This window comes from Bactrocera oleae, chromosome 5 (genome assembly GCF_042242935.1).
Source record: "Bactrocera oleae isolate idBacOlea1 chromosome 5, idBacOlea1, whole genome shotgun sequence".
NCBI classification, from domain to species: Eukaryota; Metazoa; Arthropoda; class Insecta; order Diptera; family Tephritidae; genus Bactrocera; species Bactrocera oleae.
The window spans coordinates 63,324,697-63,339,986 of NC_091539.1; the positions used below are offsets into that span (position 1 = coordinate 63,324,697).

Below are 15,290 nucleotides of genomic sequence, written 5' to 3' on the forward strand. Positions count from 1 at the left end.
CCCAGCGTCCTCCATCTATAATACAGATCACACTGATTGTTGACAGTGTCGCCGGCGGGCTATTGAATGAAACTCGTATGTGGCAATAACAATGTCATAGCTTCAGGCGCGTCGTAGCTTGTTTGCTGGAGCTGGAAGCTAACACCCACACCGTTCGCTTGGCTCCGGACTAACAGCCACAAGGCGACGAGTCGTCTTTGTTGCTCATATTTGCTTATTTATTAATTTATTTTATGGTTGTTTTTCATTTCAAGTGTCTGTGTTAATATTGTTTTTCTGATTCGCTTTCATTTTTATGGCTCAGTTAGCAAAAGCATTCATATGAGACGCACACATACACATACCTATTGGTGAAAGCACACAGCTTAATATGGCAAACAGTAAAATCTGCTAGCAAATAGTGTTGTGCATATGTGTATGTGTGTGGTTATGTGTCTGTGAATTGAGGGTAAATACCATACTCACACACATGCACACACCGATACAAATATTTTTTTGTATGTATATATGCTTGTGTGATGGCATTTGTGTTTACGCTTTTGTGGCTGCTTGTGGTCGTCCCGCTTGATTGTTGTGTATAACTGTCATTACTATAATGATTTCAAATAATTTCTGAGAATGAAACTGTTTTGATTGATTCCCCACTTTGAGTTGTGCGATTTTATACGAAACGTTGGCGAAGAGACGTCCACAGCGGTGAGTGCAATTGGCTTTGTGCGCGCAAATAGAAATGACGTCGGAGAGTGTATGCTTTTGACAGTTATTTAACTAGTGTAGGCGGTGAGAGATAAGCCAATAATAAAATATGTGTCTCAAGAAGAAAATTATTGTAAATAGATAACTATTGATGCATTTGCTATTTCAGATTATATAAAAATATATTTCATTCAACTGAAGGCAAATAAACAAATAATAAATATTTACGCAATAGCATTATTTTCAAATCGAGAGTTAGATATGTAGCACTCGCTGACATTGCGCTTAAAACTAATCAGGGAGTACATGAGCTCATTAGTAATATCTTCAAGCATTTTCTATATTAGACTTGTATGGGTGCCCGATCACAGCGCAATGACCAGAAACTGCAAAGCCGATGAGCTTCCTGAAAAGGGCACCTTTTCGCCGATTACATACGTTGGAAAGTGAGTCGGGTTTCCGATGTACTCTTCGACGTTGGAACGTTGGACCTATAGACCGCCAGGGAGCTCAGCAAACGCTGGTCAACAACCAGAACTTCTGCGCTGATCCTTCTAGTCCAGAGTGAACCATAAAAGGTCTTTCGAAATACTTGCTCTTAGCAAAGTCAATCTCCTCGCGATTGTAGGTCTGACAGGACACTGTCCAATAGGTTCAAACGCGGTGCAGCTAAACATATGGTCGGATGCTCTTTGCCAAAGCTGTATGGCGGAAGGTGAGGTGGAATCATCTTGTCACTTTCTCCTTTTGCCCGGCTTTTGCCAGACTAAGATTGAAATGCTTCGGTAGACGGCGAAGTGCCTGACATATCAAATAATCCATTCATTCACCATTGACCGGCTTAAAAAATTTGGGGTAAGCTCATAATAATTCGTTGATCTATGAGAATCTGGTGATCCCCTTTTAGGAGTTTATGGTTAACAAAAACGACGAATATATGTCCAAGTGAGATCCATCGATTTTGGAGCAGAACTCCGACCTAATCTATTTTATTTCTCTAAATAATAAATTTAAAAAAATCTATTTCGGAAAGAAAAGTATAAAAGAATAAGTAAGAATAGTAAAAAATATTAATTTCTTAGAGAGGTCAAAGCCTCACTATGAGCCATCAAACCGAAACCAAAAAACTCCAGAGATAGTGATCTCACAACTGCTATAAAAGAGAGAGAACGACATTATGCTTGACTACACTTTGTTGGCGACTAAAAATAGTCTAACACAAAACTCCATGACTTTTAAATCACATAAATGGATGTGTGAAAAACACTGAGTGTCACTAGTTTCACCAAAGAGAAAAGATGTTGTGAAGGCAAATCCGTCATAAGTACCATAAACTCTCCTCCAATTTATCCAAAAGTTAACCACTTCAAAAGACATAGAATAACATTAAGCGAACAATTTGCTTGAGAACAATATAAAAATCTACACAAGTATCTAACATACTTGCCATAGACAATAGCAAAAGTTGAAAATTTGAATTAAAGACTCTGATAAATGAAAAGGACTTTGTATGAGAATGTTAATCATACGCCCTGTCAATCAGCAACTTCGTTATTACAACAGTACAATCGTTCGAGTCAGCAAATATATTATAAATTCAGCACATGCAAGTAAGCAAATATAATTTTATTAAATAACTTGAATAACTGGAATTTAATGAAATTAAGTTAATTGTGCAACTAAACAGCTGAAGAACGCTTTAGAGCGCATGAGTCTTTAATTGAATTACTTAGCTCACATCTCTGACTTCTTAAGGCATGCCCGTATAGTAAGAAAGCGATATATTATTGAACATATTAAGAGAATATTAATCAGAAAACATCAATGTCATATCAAAGCAATTGAAGCAAATTAGTTCAAATTGTTCAATTAGTTCAAATAGTTCGTTAAAACTAATTACCCTCCTTTAGTAACTAATTTCAAAAAATCATATTTAATATTCAAACAACTAAACTTATTTATTCATAATTATTATATGCATACTGTCGATATATCTATGTATGAGTGTGCATGGGCGTGCCATTTTTGACAGTTTGCGCTATCACCCGTCGGAATTACATTTTAATAATATGAATTAAAATTGATGACTGTATTTTTCAATTGTGCGTTGCCAGAGCTGTCAGTTAATCGACCAAACCTGTTAATCCACTGACCTTTGACACCTGCAATGACCTCCAATTTGACTGTAAATCGATTAAGGATTAGTATTGTCAATAAATGGGTAGATTAACTTCACATATCAAAATATTTATTTTCATTAAACTGCGTAATTATGTATATATGTGTATTTGTGAGTGTGGATGTATTTGTAGGTTACGGTATCGATTTGTTAAGTTAATTGCCTATTAAGTTGAATGAGTCGAAGGTAATCAGGTTGCGCTCAATGGAACTTCTTGTGGGGTAAATATGTATGTGTGTGTGTATACGAAAATTAAATCGAAATATTTTGTAATCAAAATCAAATCAAAAACATTATTTTTTACGAGAAACTTAGAGTTCTTCAGTAGAGCCATCATAATTTGAAATTAAGTTCAAAAAAAGCCGGTTATTTTAATATTTCTATGGCAGCTTCTTCGGAAATTGTCATATGTTACACAGCTGGGGAACCTATTGCCGATAATTTCAATTTTCTTTGGTTTTCGGGATTTGAAATACTAAATTCGAGACCCCGAAATTTTTTTAGGAATAAAAAGAATTGAGCCTAATGCTCTAAGTTACGGAGCTTATTTCCAAAAAAAATTAATTAAGCTTCGGTTTACCGGGTTTGGAAATACTAACTTCGGGATCTTAAATTTTCCGAACATATATACTAATGTTGTAATGTATGCTGTGAACACAGTAAATTTAAATGATATGAACATATGAACATAAGCTGTGAGAAATTTTGATTATTATGTGAGCGTTACCCACAAAGGTAACCGATAAGGTTCACTCAATAAAATCCGGAAAGGAAACTTCAACAACTAATAAAAATTATTTTGGGTTCGGGAAATCGAATAACAAGGACGAAATTTAAACAGTCTTTAGAGCATTACTTCGGGATCCCGAAATACTTATACTGATTTGGGCAGAAATTTGTGTTAAAGCCACGTTTTGAAAGGTATACGGCCAATTATTACTACTCAAATTATTTTAGAAAATATTTTCAACGACTGCAAGTTGTCAAAGTTGTATGGAAGAAGGTGAGGTAGAAACATCCATCTCCTTCATAGTCCAGTCCGAAACTGATATTAGCCGCCTCAAGAAGTTTATGATAGGCTCAAAGCGATTTGTCGATTTATGGGGTCTTTACGATCAATTATATAGAAGTTTTAGGTACCACGATGAATCGGCGTTCTAAGCTGTTCAAATGAGATCCGGTATTAAGACCGACCTCTTAACCTAACCTAACAATATCAAAAACATTAAAGGATGAACAACTGAATGACAATTTATTTCAGAACAGATTTGTTCAAAAAACTTCGGAAACATAAACCAAGGTATAACAAAACTCTATTTAATTATTGCTGGACATTTGCTAACTATATGTATGATCCCGAATAATTCAAAAATTTATTCGCGTAGGCTCAAGAGAACTGGAAAATAAGGGTATATTCATTTCTTAATGAATTTGATGGAATCAAGTTAGTACACGAACACTTCTTCCGAAGCCACCAATTAGTGTTTATTATTAGACATAAAACTTATAAGAGATTATATGAAACTAGGTCATCAAAATGAGAATACAATCTTTGGTAGGATCAACAGCAATGATACTCGTGTAAATCCAACTACCCTCACAAAAGTTATGCATGTGAACAGCTAGTCTAATTTACAAACACAATTCTGTTTTCAACAAATATTTCTTCGTTAATTTTACTCTTATGTCTAATGGTAGAAGTCCAGTTCCAAGCATAAAGCTTATATGTTATTATCCTGATATACGCCCAATCCACCAAAAGGATGAAGTTTTAATTCACTGTCATAATTAAGACGTAACATTTTAGTACAATTTTATGCCACCAAGCTCGTTAAGCAAGTCGGGACAAACAATGCTACCACATTGCAGTCAAACATAAAAAATTGTGATTGACACGCGTAATTGTTGTCAAAATCATCTCACCTATTTCGTGCTCATCCTTCGAACGTGTATTCCACACACTTCCTACACTATTTTCTTTCCTTTCTTGTTTACACACAAGTGACTTTGTTGCTAGAATGCAGTGTCCGTAGCTTACGGCCATTAATCACAAAATATGGTACACAAGACATGCGAAATTTATGTGAAGCCATTTATGTCATGGCTCGGCCATTTCGGCAACCAGTCTTTCACGTTGTTGCGCTCAAGCCATCTACCAATTTTTCATACGATTCATTGGCAAACAAGTGAACGGTGACTGCTTGCTTCCAGAGAGCATGCACATAGCATGCGGCTGGTCATGTGTTGGACATTGTGTGGGGTCTCACATATGGCGAACAAAAATTATAATGGAGTCATCGTAAAAGTGCTTATTGGTCTCATAAATATTATGTTTAAAGCGATTCGTGCAAGCAAATTTGGAAAAAATTGCATTTTAGGTGAAAAATAAATGAGTTGTGTGAGATTTATTGAGATATTTGGGATAATCGAATTCGGTATGATAAACCGTGTATTTTACAAATTATGTACAAAGAGATACAATATAGATAGTTACATATGTACATATATATATTTGTGTAGATATGTATAACAAAACTGAAAATTTTATTTACGAAAGTCAAAGAATTAAACTAATGTGAATTTAAAAACATATAGATAGAAATAGAATGAAAGGTGGCCACTTTATTGTGTATGTAATTCAGAAATGTTAAACGACGAAAATCTACTATAATAAAACATATAATAATGGTGTCCAAAACTAGGTATTATTAAGAAAAATTATTTATAGAGCTGCCACTTGTTTGAATAAAAATGTTTAAGTAAAAACACTTTAATTTAAAAATCTTAAAAAAATGTTGTTACAAATATGTAAGTTTTTATAGGCTTAAATTTTTTTTACGAGTTGATAAGGAGTTGCCAATCTAACATAATTTTTAAAAGGCATTAATCAAAAATAAAACAATTTTTTGATAATGTAAAATTGATAATAAAAACTTGGAAAGTATTTTTACAAAAATTTTGGCGTTGCCACCTGATTTTAACTAAAAATAGATTAAAGAATCATGGTTATATATATGTAAAATCGCTACAAAAACCAATTTCTTTTCAGCACAAAAATCTTTCTCATAGCGGTGCCAACTGCTTTTACATTAAGAAATAAACTGTTAAATGTGCAATATGTAAAATTCCTGTAAAGAAAATTGTTTTCAAAAGTTAGAAATTCTCTATGATATAGAAAGTTTTTAAATTTTTCTTTTTAGCCACAGGTAAGAGAGGGCTCAATGCGAAAGATTTTAAGAAAGTATTAAAAGAGTGCAAAATATATTCGAATGACGACGACTTCACAATATTATACAACTATTGGTTGCATAAATTAGTTATCCTTATTAGAAAGAGCTTTGGGCCGATTAATACAATTTCTGCAAAAAAGAACTTTATTTTAACATCATTACAAAAATATTTCAGCTATCAAAAATGTCTCAGAAAAGTAAGTTGAATGACAGCATGCATATTTATTTAAAGCTTATGTGATATTTTCAACAAGCAAAACATCCAAAATCTTTTCTATACCGACAAATATTGCGCTTAATATAAAATAATTTACTTTTTCCTGGTATTTTTGAATCAAGAACTGAAACTAAAACAAATTCACTAAACAAACAATAGCAACTAAAGCACACATATATGGTTAATAAATTGTAAGAGATTTTCTCATGCTAAACAGCATCCATTTGCAAATAAATAAAACAAGCGAATGTGCATACAGAAGTGAAGTGAAGTAAGACGAAGTGAGTAACAAAGCCTGTGGGATTAAGCAAAAAATTAAATAAAAATGATTCAGCAGGAAGGAAACAATATAAACAAAGCAAAAACAAAGATTTACATATACATATATATGTGTATCTATAGTCGAACCTACAAATACACCTACAATTTGCAAATTAATGCCTAAATTTAATATAAAACTGTATTTAAACACATTTAACATTGTATGGACTATTGAGATTTTCTAATTAAAACAAGAGGCTTTCCACTTCGGTTGTAAATAATTTTTGGACAAGATTAGTTTGATGTCTGACTTTAAATCGACCTTTTATAATATAATATCTATTATTACCAAGACTAGAATGATCAGTTTTGCATTATCAAGTAACGCACCCAGCTCTCTTAACCAGAGCGACATTCAACGAATATTTATAACTACCAATGCTCAGTCTTTTGTCGAGAGCTTTCAATCAACTCTTGTTTCAGATAGTCAGACCATTGTGATGCTTTTCAAGTAGAAGTGGCAGCCATCAAGGTAGCAGTAGATGTACTTATACGTAGTGCGGCTTTTTTAGGGAGATATGCATCCACACCGATAAAAAGCTGCTGTAGGGGCTTTGAGATCGATGGGTGCCTGATCACTGCAGAATCGTCGTCAAAAATTGTAAAGCCGATGAGCTTACAAGAAGGGGCACCCTTACCCAAACTACATCAGGATGTGAATGAGTAAGTGTTCCCCAGTCCTCTTTCAATCGGGCGAAGGTCCAGAGTGGATTGTAAAATGCATATTGAACTGATTACTTGCTAACATACTTAGGAAGGTTCATATCACTCCATTGAGCGGTGAGGCTAAAGATTTTGGAGAACGCGACACGTCAAAGTTGCAAGGAGGAAGATGAGATGGAAATATTTTTTCACCCACCGTCCAGCTTTCGCTAGACTAAGGTTTCGCCAGAATTGATATTATTCGCCTCAATAAATTTGTATCAGGCTCTAGGCGCTTTGTCGATATGCAACGGTCTTTTTGATCCATACTTAGGAGTTCTGTGTATCACAACGGATATGCGCCTTTAGCTGTCCAAGTGGAATTTTTCATGACCTAACGACAAATCAGGCTATTTACCTAATCTCATACTCAATACTTGTACAAGAACTGAAAAGTTCTTAAAAATTTCCCACAGAAAGATTACAACAAAAAGTACCCGATATTCCTTAAGTACAGTTGTCACGTAACCAAGTTAATTAGTATCTGAATACACAATACAATTATTACAACGTCTCTCTCTCTTATTAGTGGTTATTGCTGCTCTCTACACTATATTTAGCGTGTGAAAAATAGTCAGGTGGACAAAGAAAAGTTCTAGCATAAAGTATATCAAATATACATATATTGAAGATTAGCTGGCAAATAGTTTCGGAGATACGAACATATTAGTAAGTATAATCGGTCCCAAAACTTTAAGAGCGCTTTTTCGAATCAATGTTTTCAGAGTTGGTGAGCAAAATGTTTCATTGGCTTGAAATTTTAGCATCACCTTCTTAGATATATAGTCTGTATTCATCTACGGTAGTAATAAATTTTTATACCCTGCACAGGGTATATTAATTTTGCAACGAAGTTTGTAACACCCCGGAGGAAACGTCGGAGACCCAATAAAATATATATATATATATATACATGTGTATATATATACCATAAATGATCAGCTTGACGAGCTGTATCGACTTGGCTATGTCCGTCTGTCCGTCTGTATATACGCGTTCAGATCGAATCACTATAACATATTGCTGTCATACAAGCCGAATGATCGGAAACAATTTCTTTTAAGGAAACTTTTGTATTTGTGAAGGGTATTATAGTTTCGGTGCAACCGAAGTTAACGTTTTTTCTTGTTTTTTATTTTGGATTTGGGACTTCAGATAATTTTAAGCTCAGCGCCAGACACATCTCTTCGGAGGTGCTCCTGGAGACCGGCTACGGCAACAAGGAAATCTAAAGTTGTTCAAAATAAATAGCCGATTATTAAAGTATATGTAATGCTGTAAATATTATTTGTCATTTATTTATTTAATAAATAAAAACACACAAAAAATTGTTTTTTTCTAACTTGCAAGTGGATATAACCCCTCAAAGTCGCAATGGAGAGTCCGTATTAATGATAGCTTTTTGTTGAATTAGAAACGACAATTTATGCGTGCGTAGAAGAGCAATGGCCTAAATAAATGTAAAAGTTAAAATTTATTTGAGAAAGAGAGAGAAAGTGTGTGTTTTACGAAGTATCGTAGGGACTAAAAGGAACGAGTTAATCAAATAAGGGTTGAGATAGCAAAAAATGTGTGTAAAGAATATCAAAATAGTACTTCCTTACCCAAAGTACCGTTACACATTTGCATATTGACAAATAGAAAATAATTTCTTATTCTAAGCATTACTGTAAATCATTCAAATTTAAGGGATAAAGCAGCACCATAAATAAGTAATATACAAATGTCTGCAAAAATAGCACGAACAGTATGTATGTGCATACACATACACACTCATAAGTATACCATGTTCCATAACAGTACTACTTTGTAAGTAAATAGTAATAAATTCTCAAATATGACTGCATAAAATAATTGCAACGATCCAGCGATTCGTGATGTGAAAGCAAATTACTCTTTGTATGATTTTACTTTGAAAACTTTTCCATTAACTATGTACAACAACTATAAATATACTTTTACATACGTTTGGGTCATAAGCGATTTGTTTCACAAAATTAATCCATTACATCGGCTAAATGCGACGAAACTTTTATATGCTATTATTAAACATGACTAATTTGCTTATGTCTTCATGTCTAAGACGCTCGCACATGCCACTACTTTTATTTGCGACTAACTTTCGGAACACGCTACGCTTGCGGAGCTAATAAAGTTATACGCCCACATATAACTACTTTTATGTACTTGTATGATTAAATAACCCTACAGGGATTTGATTGCGATTTGATAAGAAACTTTAATCGAATTAGTGTAGAAGATTAAATGCAATTGGAAAGATAGAAAGACGTGTGAAATATTCGGAGTGGTCAGCAGAACTTTATAGAAAATAAGTTGCATGTATGGACCGATATCAAACAATTTTGATGAAGCTTAACTTTAGGCTCAGCGAAGTTCTATGTCTTCATCTAACTAAACCGATGGTGCTATTCCGTTTACGGCATGTAGGGATTTAAGGAACGGTGTAGACTGATTCGTGGCATTCAAGCTTGTTGAGGTTAACAATATTAGTACATATTGAAATTTCTCACATAGTGCGCTTTGGAAGTATGAATAGACCAATTTCTTCCAATGTTTTATCAAGTTTATCTGAACTCGAACTATTCCATTTACAAATTTTAACTTTTTTTTTGATTTTTTGGTACACCCTTTTCTTTATGTTCATGTGAAGCTGACAGCTGTTTTTTTACGACATTAAAAGCTAGTTAGGCGTGTTTTAGCATGGAAAAAAAATTTAACCATTTGTGTTTTTAAAGGAAGCACGTCTTGGAAATTGTTGAAAGTGTTGTAAATATGTAGGGAGTCTATCAGAAGCACAAGTATTTGATAGGCATAAAGCGTTCAGTCAAGGTCTAGAAGTCATCGAAAACTTTCCTCATGCGAGTAGCCTTTCCATCTCTGTTAATGTCGTTAACATCGAAAAAGTTAAAGAAACAGTACATAAAAATCATCGTTTGGACATCAGAGAGATAGCAAAAGATCTTAACATCCTTTATCGATTGACTCAACACATTTTGGTTAATATTTTGGGTATATAGCGCCATCTCTTTGTAGCATGATTGGAACAGACTTTTTAGTTAAACACAAAACGAGAGTCGTCGCTGAGCCACCTATTCACTAGATTTGGTTCCCTGTGATATATTCTTGTTTTCGAAACTGAAAAATCTGCTGCGGACAACTCGCCATGAGGCCGTTGAAGCCATTAAAGGTAATTCGCTGAAGGCACTGAAGACCACCCCAGCCAAGGCTTGCCTATAAAAAGTGTATGGAAATATTCGATTAAGCGTTGGCTTGTATTGGTTCAAAAGGAGCATATTTTCAAAGCGATAATACAGATTTGTATTAAAATACGCGAAAATGTGACTTTTTTGTCAGTCCGGGTCAATAGATAAAGCCTTTGTTTCAGTTGCCTCCTGTGAAGAATTTGATTTTTGCAACTTTCTTTTTCAAGTATTCAAATATTTTCGAGATTTCTTACTAAACTAGGATGAGCGAACGTTTGGCCATGGAGTTAAACCATAACTTTTTCAACAATGCAAACGTGGCATAAATTTAAAATTGATTCCGATTACTAAAACTCAAAATGAATGACATAAGCACTTTAGGCGAAGTGCTAACAGGTCACTGTCTAATTGGCAGATAGACTAACAGACTTTTGTAGAAGCTGTTAAGACGAAGAGGAAGAGAAGACTATAGAATATCTTCAATGCGAATACAAAGCTTTGCATAGGTAAATAAATGCAACTATCTGTCGAGGATCTTTTGAAGTTGATTTAGAAGTTGCGCAGATAAAAATTTTTGTATTGATCAGCTTAATCAACAGCAGTAGTGGTGTTGAGAAGAAATAATAGAGTTAGAAGATTTTAGTACCGGTGGTTTCACAATGAGCTTCCTAAAGGCCTACGTGCGTCGTCAGACATTCACTCTTTCAACCTACCTTTCAGTCATGTCAGTTCTTGTAGATAACACCATACCCACCTTTTTTAATTTTATGCCTGCACAAAATTATAATAAGCTTAGCAAACATGTTGCAAGAGTTTAAAGTAAAATAAATTTTTCGAATTTAAAACAAAAATTTAAATGGAAAAAATTGAAATTAAAAACACTTTTCAAAGAAAACGAAAACTAAGCCATGCGTTTTATTTCCTACAAGGCATTTAGGTCTTGAAGCCACAGAGTGATATACTAAATACCAACAATACCCAACACAAGCACTTGCTGAATAATCCTTCGGCAGGTCCAGCATTTAAAGCCTTAGATTTTGCAACATAATAAACTATAACAGCAATAAGTTGGAGTGAAGCGCCAAAGTGGATTTCCTTTTATGGGAGCGGCATTAAGTAGCAGGGAGCAATAAGTTCGCTCGTTACGCAGAAAAACAAAATCAGGCAATGCTCAAATGGTTAAGTATTTCACTCACAAATGTTAGCACAAACACTTTTATATAGATACATGTACATATGTATGCGCGTGTGTGTCTATATAAGCACGTCCTGCTTTTCAGGCATTATACTTTTGCTACACGTTCGTCGTCTCGAAAGTGTTAAACAAACTTGTGGCAAAGTTTCCAGCGGCACAAACTTTATTTGCATTGGGAAACGTGCGTTTGAGCTACACAATGTCACACACACATACACCCACGCACACGCACACCAACAAGCATATATATTTGTGTAAATCTGCGCAGCAAGAACCACTCGTTCGCGTTTGCATTTGTATTCCGAAATTCGATAACTCAAATGTATTTTGGCCTGTCACATGCCACTCGAGTGAACAGCAACAACAACAACAAAAACAACGACTAGCTCACATTTTTGGCGAATTTATTTACTCTTTGCCGCCATTCCGTTTGCCGTTCGCCGTTATCCGTTTCAGCTTTGTTTTGCCGCTGAGCGCGGGTCAATTGATAAGATGAACTTTGACCTTATAACGTGCGCCTGTGCCCTTGTTTTGCCTGGCAGTTGTTGTTCGCATATTTGCGTATTTGTTGAATATGCACATACATCTCTATGTAGGAGTGTATGTGTGTATTTGTATGTATTTATTCATATTCGTGGACATAACAATTGTTCAGCAACATGAATTTACATGCGTGCATAAATGAGTAAGAAAAAATTTAATTAACGCACAATGTTGTTCTTTGATTACATTTAATATTTTTATCCAAAAATAAATATTTTCCTGAATATCCTGTGAATGGTTTTATATAAATATATAAATTATTTTAAGTGCTCCACTTTATTGCACGTATGATACAATTGAATGAGGGTATGGCATTGGATGAGATCATATTTTGTTTCAATTTCTGAGTTGGCTGTTATAATATTTGTATTGGAAAGGTGTCAGAAGCAGAGAAACTGATTTTTTAAGTTAAATAGACATAATTTAAACAGTTGACAGCTCTGCTTGAAATGTTTTTCAGTGAAAATGGATTCATATCCATTTTGTAATAATTCGTTACTTATATATAATATTTCATACAATAAAAATTTTAAACAGGTGGCAACACTTGTTAGAAAATAGTTATTAAAGTTATTTATTAAATTACATTTTTTTTAAACAGTTGGCAACACTTATAAAAAATACTTTCAACTAAAACTTTTTTTAATCAATTTATTGGATATAATTTTTTTTAAACAGTTGGCAACACTTACAAAAATACTTTCAACTAAAAATCTGCTTAATCAATTTATTAAACTAAATTATTTGAACAGGTATTAACAAAATATTTTCAACTAATAATCTTAATATAATTAAATTGGTGAAAATTCTGTAATAATAATTTTTTTATCTTATAAATTGCATGAATTATAAATTTAAAAAGGTGTCAACTCTTCTAAAGAACCATATTTTCAACAGTAGGTTTATTCACATCTTTACAGTTTGTAGAGTTTTTGCGATATTTTACAAAAAATTCCAAACATGTAGCAACTTTCTAGTTTATTTGCCTTAAATCAACGAAAGTTTTATTCCTTTCTAAGATCTCTAATGTTTTGCAGAAAAATAACGACAATTTCAAAACTTAAACTTGCTACGTCGCTATGCAATATCACTCTACTGAGAATCTGATGATTTGGAGAGCCTCACTGATTTATGAACAACATTTATTTAATCGTATGCAGTTAGCCAAAAATCCAAAAATAGCCTAGTAGAAAATCTTGAACTCAACATTGGGTCATAGAAGCAATTCCTATTCAAGGGATGAAAATATTACTTCAAATGGCACCCATTTATTCACTAATACCAAATAATTTTTCGCATTTAGTATATCAGAGCGTTCTCAAAGCGCATTTGAGAGCGTATTAAGGAAGCTTTTCAACATTAGTTTTACTTTCAAACTCAATATAGCAAATTTTTTAAAGTATTCATCCTAAATAGAATCACGTTACATTATTTATAATTATAATTACTTATTCAAATATATATCACAATTAAGATTATTCACTACTACATACCTTGACGAATGGAAACGAACGTTCAAGTACTCAATCCTACTGAGATACCTGCAAAATAAAAAGAATTTAATTTTATGTATATTTTATTTGGCATAAAAAGTCAGTTTTAGAGAGTTGAATAATTAAAAATAATAATTAAAATTAAGTTTTATTTTTATTTTTATAATAAATAAAATATTAGTTGCGCTTGTCATATGAGAAACTTTAGAGAGTTGGAGGATATGAGTATACCTTGTCGTATAAGTAACTTTTTTAATTAGCAGGTTGTAGAGGTAATGAATTAAATGTTCAGATGTACTGGTCGTATGAGCAGCAGGGCAAAATAATTTCCATTTGAAGAGTTTAAGTAACGTATGATTAAATAGTTATTAGATTTATATTTAATTATTAGAATGATAAGTCGAGTACATGATTTTCACGAAAGATTCTACTGAGACTTAAATCAGTGCAAAAATAAACGTTAGAATATTTAAAGATTTTTGTTTTGATTGGTTGATACTGCTAGCTATAAACATTATTGCTTATATGATATTTGGAAAACTTTAGTTTCATAAATGCATTGGAGGCGCATACTTGTATAACAGATCATCAAAGGTATTTCTTGGCACTTCAAATGCAAGATGAGATGAAAGTTAGGAAGGGAACCACTGCCGTCAACGAATATCAGAAACAACTTTAAAATGAAGAAAAAATATGCATACATATATTGTAGGCCTCATATGAATCTAATCTTATTTTCAGGAGCACAAAATTATTCACTCCCAATTTTTCTAAACAGTTTTAAAAGGCTCGAGGAAAATAAAATTTAGTTGACTGGTGTCTCTAGATAAAACTGAAAATTATTCACATTTGCTCCTCATTCTGCTCTTCTTCCTAATTCGTTAAAACAAAAAAGTCTACATGGCATCATACTAAGTTAACCAGAGAAGTAACAGAAAGTCGCAAAGACCTTGCAAACAGATGGTGGACCAGTCGACAGAGTATAAATTTGTAAGTATGAAAAAAAATCTGCGTTAGACCGCAGCCCAGACTTCATAACTAGTTTAAGCCACTGCAGAGAGAAAAATATAAGCTTTAGAGCATTCAGGTGCCATTGACTGTTCCCGAATTAAAGCCAAAATTATCGATAATTATGATAATCGATATTAAAAAATAATCGATAACAATAAGAATCGAGTAATCTATTCTGAAGCACAGTCAAACCACAAATCTTAGAAAATGTTCAGTGAACCAGCTGCTCTTAAATGCTTATAGAAAAGCTCGAAAAATCTTGCTTCCGCGTTAATGCGTAAGACTCATAGAGCAAAACTATTTTAAAAACATTTATTTTACCTGATACACACGTTAAGTAATTCGTTTTACTCATTTCAATACCCTTGGCAAAAGCAATCAAGCAAATGCATTATGAAAATATTATGAGTAAGCCGTGCGGACAGTGCGTATACGTAACATTTTTAAGAGGTTAGAACTAATGAGCGTACATGAGTGCA

At 33.4% G+C, this 15,290-nt stretch overlaps 1 protein-coding gene across 14 annotated transcripts in view; it reads right to left on the reverse strand.

The window, feature by feature from the left end:
* LOC106615863 (uncharacterized) overlaps nucleotides 1-15,290 on the reverse strand; it is a 159,889-nt gene that overhangs the window by 71,629 nt on the left and 72,970 nt on the right. For 13 of the 14 annotated variants that reach the window (XR_004977756.2, XM_036369034.2, XM_036369039.2 and 10 more), the window contains one exon: nucleotides 13,801-13,848. The exons of the other annotated variant lie outside the window; for it this stretch is intronic. The gene's annotated coding sequence lies outside the window, so the exon portion shown is untranslated. The remainder of the gene's footprint in view (nucleotides 1-13,800; nucleotides 13,849-15,290) is intronic. 14 annotated transcript variants of the gene reach the window in all.